This window comes from Erinaceus europaeus, chromosome 11, assembly GCF_950295315.1.
Source record: "Erinaceus europaeus chromosome 11, mEriEur2.1, whole genome shotgun sequence".
Classification (NCBI taxonomy): Eukaryota; Metazoa; Chordata; class Mammalia; order Eulipotyphla; family Erinaceidae; genus Erinaceus; species Erinaceus europaeus.
In genome coordinates this window covers 83,282,307-83,291,382 of record NC_080172.1, presented here as the reverse complement: position 1 = coordinate 83,291,382, position 9,076 = coordinate 83,282,307, and positions in this window count along the sequence as shown.

Sequence of the window (9,076 nt, the reverse complement as noted above, 5' to 3'; positions counted from 1 at the left end):
TTCTCAAGTTTCCACAATACAATGCAAAATGTCATAAATCTATTTGGAAATTTGTGAAGAGCTACCAGGTTTCAGGAAAGGAAGAAATGACATTACACTGGAAAACAAGTTGCCTGAAACAAGTATTATTTGTATCTTGCAACACACTTAACACACAGGTTTTAAAGATCTTGAATAGAGGTACAAGTGAATTAACAAAGCATAAATAAATAGTTGTAGTTAATAAGGGCTGGAATTTCTGTGTTAATTAAATCACTTAATTTGCTACATTAGGCAAATGAAATGTTCCAGGATAAAAGATAATGGCACTTAAGAACTTGTGAGTGGGTGAATTTGCTTCAACTAGATCCTTTAATGAAAGAAATCTTACTCATCAACACTGGCATCTTTAAACTCCAGCTATTTCTGGTTAATCATGTGGCTTTTCTTATGATCTACTGCTTTTGGCAGGCTGCTTAAGCAAGTTTATCTCACAGTCAGCAACCAACAGCTTCCTATTTTCAATTTTATTCTTGATGGGAACCATGAAGCAGAACCTTCAGGGCTAGTGCTTCCGAGTTCATCAGGGTTGGGAGATCAATTCAAGGATCAGTAAAGTATGATTAAGTCTCCAAGGTGAGTGGGAAGAATCACCTTAAATAACCTAGAATGGGGTATTTAAAAAAAAAAAAATCTTTGTCCATACCTCTGAAACATGCTTCTGGGATGGTTCAAATGATAAATACCCTTTTTCCAGGGTTTATACATTACAAACTCAAGAATTGGTGAATAGCTTACTCATGCATCCAGTACCACAGACAAGAAAATGTAGACGGCAGAAGGGCAGCAGGGCAATGAATGAACTCTTGCCCTTGTTTTCTCCCAAAGTAGATTGAGCAATAGGGCAAAAATTCTTTCAGGTCTCTTCAGTTCTGAAATTCTGTCAGTCCATGAAGCAAAGCATATTCAAAACACTTTGTATCTAGAAATTGAATGGTCTGCTCTCACTGGGTACTTTTTCCAAATGACAGTGAAGTTGAATTGGCTCAGCCCCTACTTCCATGATTTTCCTAAATAAGAAAGATATAAGGGTTTTGTGAAATGCCAGACTCAATGGTTACCACAGGGCAACAACAGAAACTTCACACGCTAGTGTGCAAATCCAAGTGCCCTACCAGTGTACAAATCCAAGTACCCCATTCTGAGATAGCATCTTTGGACAATGCTAACCCTATGACCAAGGTATACAAGTGGGTTCTCCTCCTCTCTGATGTACCTCAGATCTACACAGCAGCTACCTTGTGTGATTACAATGAGATTCTCTTGTGAATATGAAAGTTCCCAGGTCCCAGCAGGCACTCACATTCATTCATCAAATGTTAACACTCTTCCTCCCAGGCCAATTCCTTAACCCATTTTCAGTTCCTATTCTTGAATTCTGTTTTATTAACTTTTACTTCATCTTTTCTTACATTGCTTTCACTAAGATTTATTGTGTCTTACAATAAGCTGAGAAGCTGTACACACAAAAGATGGAAAATAAGAGTGCCAAATTATCTAGTGTAAACTCATCATCTATTTTTAGGCTCATCAACAAAATATGACACTTCTCACCATCTCACAAAAATTCTTTTAGTCCATTCCTTTGCCCAGCTTTAAAATTCCCTAGATACTAAGATAGAGCTGTCTCCTGTTTGGTTCATGATAACTGCTCCCCAGAAGCTCCTGGTCTGAAAAATGTAGTCTTATCTTACCTCAAATCCTTTCCAAACTACCCAACTCCTAATACAAATTCCTAAATCTGCCCCATCTCAGGTTGACCTCCACCAACAATTCACCTTTCCCAGAATCCATTTTCATCATTTTCATCACTGTCCTCCATCACCCCTCTTCTCACGGCTGAATAGAAAGGGTTTCATATTAGTCCCTTTTAAAACTTTGCATCTATATTTCAGTATTTTCAGACATAATATTGACTGTGTGCTTTGTCACCTACCAACCATCAGTTTACAGAGCAAGAAACTACAGGACAGGAAGATGAATGATTTACCCAATGCCAAGAAGTTACCAGCAAAGGTCAATGTTAGAACTAAGTTCCCTCCCTTTGCTTATTCTCGACTTTTCAGTTGAGAGCAGGGGCATTGGTGCCAGTAAGGCTCTTCATAAACATTTGTTGAATAAGTATTTTGTGAATGAACACTTGATTTCCTCCAAAGTAAACAGAGGGTGACATAAGCTTTATTCTGAAACAGGTACAGCCTATTGTCAGAATTGAGTGTTGGACTAATTCTTAGGAGTCCTAATGTCTGTGTCTAGGGCTACTGTCTCAGCTTGATAAGACTTGATAAAGCACATGCAATTCACACAATGCTACAACTTTCAGATATTTCATAAGCTAAAACAGGAACAACAAAAGAGAAAATTTGTTAAAACCCATGCTTTGAGGAGACAGAGGAAGGAAAATAATGATACCGTATCAGTGAAGTAGAGTTACAATTCATTATGTAATTTCATGAAACTTAATTCATCTGAACATTACAACAACTTTCTGAGAATGGTAGGGTAGGTATTATCATCTCTATTTGCCACTAAAAAATAAACTTAAAAGAATTTAAGTTAAATTTTCCATATTAGAAATTTATTTAGTCATAGAATCAAAACTCAAGTTCAAGTATTCTCTTTCTAGATGAAAAATTGGTCATTCTTCTGCTGTCAGTGATCAGTTATATGACATTAAATCTTGGATTCTGAGTATAATTTAAAAGAAAAAATTTTAAATGCACACACTCTATCTTCCCACTTAACAGTATTGGGCCAGAACAATGTTATAGTAATATTTGGTTCTTTATATCTAGGCACAGTTTATTTTACAAAGTAAGATGGCAGTGATGTGTAGTAGCAATATCATGTTGATAAATGAAATAAATATTTTAAAAAACAGTTACATATAGAAAACTGACTCTTTCCAGGATGTTTCCTGGTTCTCTGGTTGCATTACCAAAAGAGAAAAAAAATAAATTATGTTGGGGTCCGTTTGGCCCTGATCTAGATCTAGGCCCAGCAGACATTCCGTAAGCCTGGCTCGAGTTTCGCTGACGGTCACTAACTTCCTCAGATTGACACAGCATTTCCTGTAGGCCTTGCCTGAATTTACCTCTGCCCTCCAGCTGATGATGTGTAAAGAGCATAGGCCCCACAGACAGTGAGGCCACCTCACACCACCTCTAACGTCATCTCACCCTACCTTTCCATCCCTGCCTCTACCCCCTGCCTATAAAAAATGGTCTTTTTCTCAATAAAGCTAGTCACTGCCTTGACAGAACTCCCGACTTGGTGTGGTGTCTTTTCTCAAGTCGTCAACACTCTCCCTCCCGCTCAGCCCCAGAAGGGGGGTCCGGCTGGTCCAGATCTCCCTCCTCGCGACTACCTGTCGGGGAGAACCCCCACAAAATTATATCTTAAGATTTATCCAACCAACTTGGTCAAACTCTATGGAAAACAGTAGGTAGTTCCTTGAGAAATTAAAAAGAAGAGGATAAACATATGATATAGCAGTTTCACTTTGGTGCATATACACAAAATTTCTGAAAACAGTGTCTCAGAAAGGTATTTGTACACCCATGTTCATAACATCATCATTCATAGTAGCTGAAATGTGGAAGCAGCCCATCTAACCACTGACAGATGAATGGATAAGCAAAGTAAAATGTTCTTCTCCCTTTAAAAGGAAGAGAACATTGGCATTTATTGTGTGAGTTAACCATGAATATATTACACTAAATGAAATAGGCTAATCACAAAAAGACAAATATTAAGTAATTCCACTTATATAAGATACTTAGAATGGTCAAACATAGACACAAAGCATAGCGGACATTGGCAGGTATAGGAGTGGGGGACAAATGGTAAGTTGTTGTCATAGAGTTTCAGTTTCACAACATGAGAGCTTTCTGTAGGTGAATTTTGATAGTATCAAGCACCACTAAACTGCTTACTTAAATGGTTAAGATGCTAAACTTTATGCTATGTGTATTTTTAAAAGTTTTTATTATTGATTTAATAATGAATAACAAGATTACAGGATAAGAGGGGTATAATTCCATACAGTTGCCACCACCAGACGTCTGTATCCCATTCCCTTCATTGGAAGCTTCCCTATTCTTTATCCCTCTGGGAGGATGGACCAAAATTCTTTTGGGGGTGGAGAAGGTGAAAGGACCTGCCGGGAGCCAAGGCCAGTAAGAGGACATTCCAACCATTGGAACTGAGATTATCATCTAACTGTTTGGAAAGTCGGTCACCCACCTCCCTCCCCCGCTACCTTAGCAGAACTTCCTCATTGCTTGTGCATATATTGCGGCTGCAAAATAAAATTCTCAGAGCTTGATCAGACCTCCTGTCTTGCTCTCGTTCTTCGTGTCTCTTGTCCTTTCCATTCTCTTGCCCCCAACCCTAGGTTTCCGTCGATAACCCCGCAGGCCGGGGCAAGGACTGGCTTCTGTAACTGCTTCTCCACTGGACATGGGTGTTGGCAGTTAGATCCATATTCTCAGCCTGTTTCTATCTTTCCCTACTGGGGTAAGGAGACTTCAGCACACACTGGTGAGGTCATCTGCCCAGGGAAGTGAGTTTGGCGTCATGGTAGCATCTGCAACTTGGTGTCTGACAGGTGGTAAGATTTAAAGCAGGACAAATTGTCTAATGAACAAGAACCCAAAGGTAAGAATAGAGCAGATGAAATTAGGGATCTTCCTGTGGCAAGAAGCCAGGAAGTCTATTTTAGGTATGTTCCAAGGGGCGCATAACTTTAGTAGTTTTTCCCCAAGTCTGATAGCTAACATGCAGGTGGACCAAAAATATTGTCTGGGGAGATAGTTTCAGAGTTGAGAATAGGACTAGAAAGCTGGATTAAAGCAGAGAGTAGCTCCCAAATATAGGAAAAATATGTAAATACCGTTAACTGTAAACCCCATTGATCTGACCTAGGGCTTATATACATATTCCTACTTAGCACAGGAACTTGTGTGAACTCTGAGTCCCTGTCAGTCTAAGCCTGCAGTCCACTATCATAGGAACATTCTAGGCTGTACTCTTTTCAGGACCAGTCTTCTTCAAGTGGCAGAGTAGATTATGTTTATTTTGCCGAAATTATATAGTGGAGAAAAATTAAAGGTGACTATGACAATTTTTGGTGATTGTGAACAATTAGTTCAAATATGTTAAGAAGGTAAAGTCCAGGAGGTCGGGCATTGGTGCACCCAGTTAAGCACACATAGTACAAAGCACAAGGGCCAGCTCAAGGATCAGGTTCAAGCCCTGACTCCCCACCTTCAGTGGGATGCCTCATGAGCAGTTAAGCAGGTCTGCAGGTGTCTATCTCTCTCTGTCTCCCCCTCCTCTCTCAACTTCTCTCTGTCCTGTCAAAAAAAAAAAAATGGCCACAGGAGCAGTGAACTTGTAGTGCAGGCACCAAGCCCCAGCAATAACCCTGGAGGCAAAAAAAAGAAAGAAAGAAAGAAAGAAAGAAAGAAAGAAAGAAAGAAAGAAAGAAAGAAAGAGAGAGAGAAGAGAAAAGAAGGTAAGATCAGGCATCTGGTGAAATAACTCAACTGGAAAAGCATCCAACTTGCATGCCTAAGGTTCTTGTTTCAATCCCTGTGTTGTAAGTACCATGACCTATCTTTCTCTTTTCTTCATTTCCCTCTCTCTCCTTCCTGTCTCATGTAACATACACACACTCTCTCTCTCAGATGTAATAAACAACCCTTTTAAAAAGTAAAAGAAGGGAGTCAGGCGGTAGCACAGCAGGTTAAGCATAGGTGGCAAGAAGTGCAAGGACCAAAGGAAGGATCCTGGTTGGAGCCCCCCCCCCCCCCCCCCCCCCCCCCCGGCTCCCCACCTGCAGGGGAGTTGCTTCACAAGTGGGGAAGCAGGTCTGCAGGTGTCTATCTTTCCCCTCCTCTCTCCTTTTCTCTCTGTCCTATCCAACAATAACTACAACAATAAAATAACAAGGGCAACAAAAGGAAATTTTAAAAAAGGTAAAAGAAAAAAAGCAAGAAAGATACATTCAGTCAAGAAAAACAAGAAAGTTATATTCAGAGAGGCACAGCTTGTTGATTACACACCTGCAATGAAGAGTGTGGCCCGTGATGAAAAGGAGACCCAGAAGCACAGGACTCTTAAATAAACAAGTTCTGTCTGGGGGCCAGCAGGAGACTGGCAGTCCGGATGGCTCATTCATCACAGCAGGGAAGGCACCCTCTCAAGAACATGTAAACGAGATGAAGTGTCCTTTGTTTAGGATCAGTTCACTTGAAATGTTTCATTTAACCTTTAAAATTCTGCAAAGTCTAGGGTATATTAGGCAGAAGGTGCCACATTTCTAAACTGCCAACTTTTGGATAAAGAAGATAAAATATGGATAAAAAGAAGTCTTTCTAGATGGCCACATTATAAGGTGGAAAATAGTTGGGCAGAGTCCAGAGTTTTGCATGGACTATTTTTTTTTAATCCTTAATAACTAACAGAATGAAAGCTAAATGTAGGAAGCTATATTAAAATATTAAAAACTTATTTTGGTGACCTTCAGAAAAAGACACTTCACATAATTTTTCTGTCAACACTAGGACTTTACCAGTTTGGGTTGACTTTTGTCAAATAGAAAAGAAGAGACAGAGACAGGGGAGAGATATCTGTGAGATGTCTCTCCAGTGCCTTAGAGCCAGAGAGCCAGATAAGCTATTTCTCTAGCCCCAAATCAATTTTTTCATACTTTTCACCATACTTTGCTCTTTGAAATAAAATTCATTTATTTCAGATAAAATTCTAAAATTATATTATACTCACCTCTACTTCTGTATTTTTGGGACACATTTCAACTTCTTTCCCCAGACTTTGGTTTTATTTTCAACAGGAAAAAAAAAAAAGCAGTTTGGGGAGTTTCATGTCCCTAGAATTCTACTAGTCTGGTTATTTGGACTTTAACTATATCATGTATGTCTGAATCAATTCCTCCATAATAATGAATAAAAATGGATAATCACAATGCAGTTAAATGTAAGCCAGAGAGGTTCAGATACAAAAAAACTTTTTTTTCAGTTTTTTTTATTTTTTATTTTATTTATTTTTAAATATTTATTTAATTTATTTATTCCCTTTTGTTGCCCTTGTTGTTTTATTGTTGTAGTTATTATTGTTGTTGTCGTCGTTGTTGGATAGGACAGAGAGAAATGGAGAGAGGATGGAAAGACAGAGAGGAGGAGAGAAAGATAGACACCTGCAGACCTGCTTCACCACCTGTGAAGCGACTCCCCTGCAGGTGGGGAGCCGGGGTTCGAACTGGGATCCTTATGCCTGTCCTTGTGTTTTGCGCCACCTGCGCTTAACCCACTGCGCTACAGCCCGACTCCCTTTTTTCAGTTTTTAATAGGGTTCAAGTTCTGTCAGTACCATTATATCCTTCTTCCTGAAATTAACACTACCTATTGCAGGTAACTGAGTCATTTAACAAACATTAAAACTTTATGCCATCTACATACCCAGAGAAATAGAGATGTATAACATAACTAGGAAATTATATACAAAGTTAGTAACAACAGATGGAATTTTCACTTTGCTGGTTCTTTAATTTATTCATATTTTCCTATAGAACAAAGTATTGAATGATTATTATGTGCTGTCCACTAGAAACATAAAGGTGAAGAAGAAAGAGATATGGCTCCATAAGGCACAGAACTTGCAGTCTAGTGAGAAGGTGGGTTATAGAAAAATTGAGAAGAAATTACAAAGCATTTAATAAACATCATCATAATGAGTAATTTTTAGTGCTATTGGGACTATAAAGGAGGGTCAATGAATTCAATGGTGTGTATGCACAATTATGAGAACTTATGTGTGACTGGTCATCAAGAATTCCCAGGATTAAATCAGAGTTGACTTTTAAATTATGATTTTAGTATCTGGAACCAGAAAAGACCTAGAATTGCCAAAGCAATCTTGAGAAAAAAGGACAGAACTGGAGGTATCACAGACCCAGATCTCACATTGTATTATAGGTCTATTGTCATCAAAACTGCTTGGTACTGGAACATGAATAGACACACTGACCAGTGGAATAGAATTGAGAGCCCAGAAGTAAGCCCCCACACCTCTGGACATCAAATCTTTAACAAAGGTACTCAGACTATTAAATGGAGAAAGCAGAGTCTCTTCAACAAATGGTGTTGGAAAGAATGGGTTGAAACATGCAGAAGAATGAAACTGAACCACTATATTTTACCAAATACAAAAGTAAATTCCAAGTGGATCAAGGACTTGGATGTTAGACCACAAACTATCATATTCTTACAGGAAAATATTGGCAGAACTCTTTTCCGAATAAATTTTAAAGACATCTTCAATGACATGAATACAATTACAAAGAAGGCAAACATAAACCTATGGGACTACATCAAATTAAAAAGCTTCTGCACAGCTAAAGAAACTACTACCCAAACCAAGAGACCCCTCACAGAATAGAAGAAGATCTTTACATGCCATACATCAGGCAAGAGGCTAATAACAAGAATACAGAAAGAACTTGCAAATCTCAACAACAAGACAACAAATAACCCCATCCAAAAATGAGGGGAAGACATGAACAGAATATTCACCACAGAAGAGATCCAAAAAGCCGAGAAACACATGAAAAAATGCTCCAAGTCTCTGATTGTCAGAGAAATGCAAATAAAGACAACAATGAGATAGATACCACTTCACTCCTGTGAGAATGTCATACATCAGAAAAGGTAATAGCAGCAAATGCTAGAGAGGTTGGGGGGTCAAAAGGAACCCTCCTACACTGCTGGTGGGAATGTCAATTGGTCCAACCTCTGTGGAGAACAGTCTGGAGAACTCTCCAAAGGCTAGAAATGGACCTACCCTATGATCCTGCAATTCCTCTCCTGGGGATATATCCTAAGGAACCCAACACACCCATCCAAAAAGATCTGTGTACACATATGTTCTTGGAAGCACAATTTGTAATAGCCAAAACCTGGAAGCAACCCAGGTGTCCAGAAACAGATCAGTGGCTGAGTAAGTTGTGGTATATATA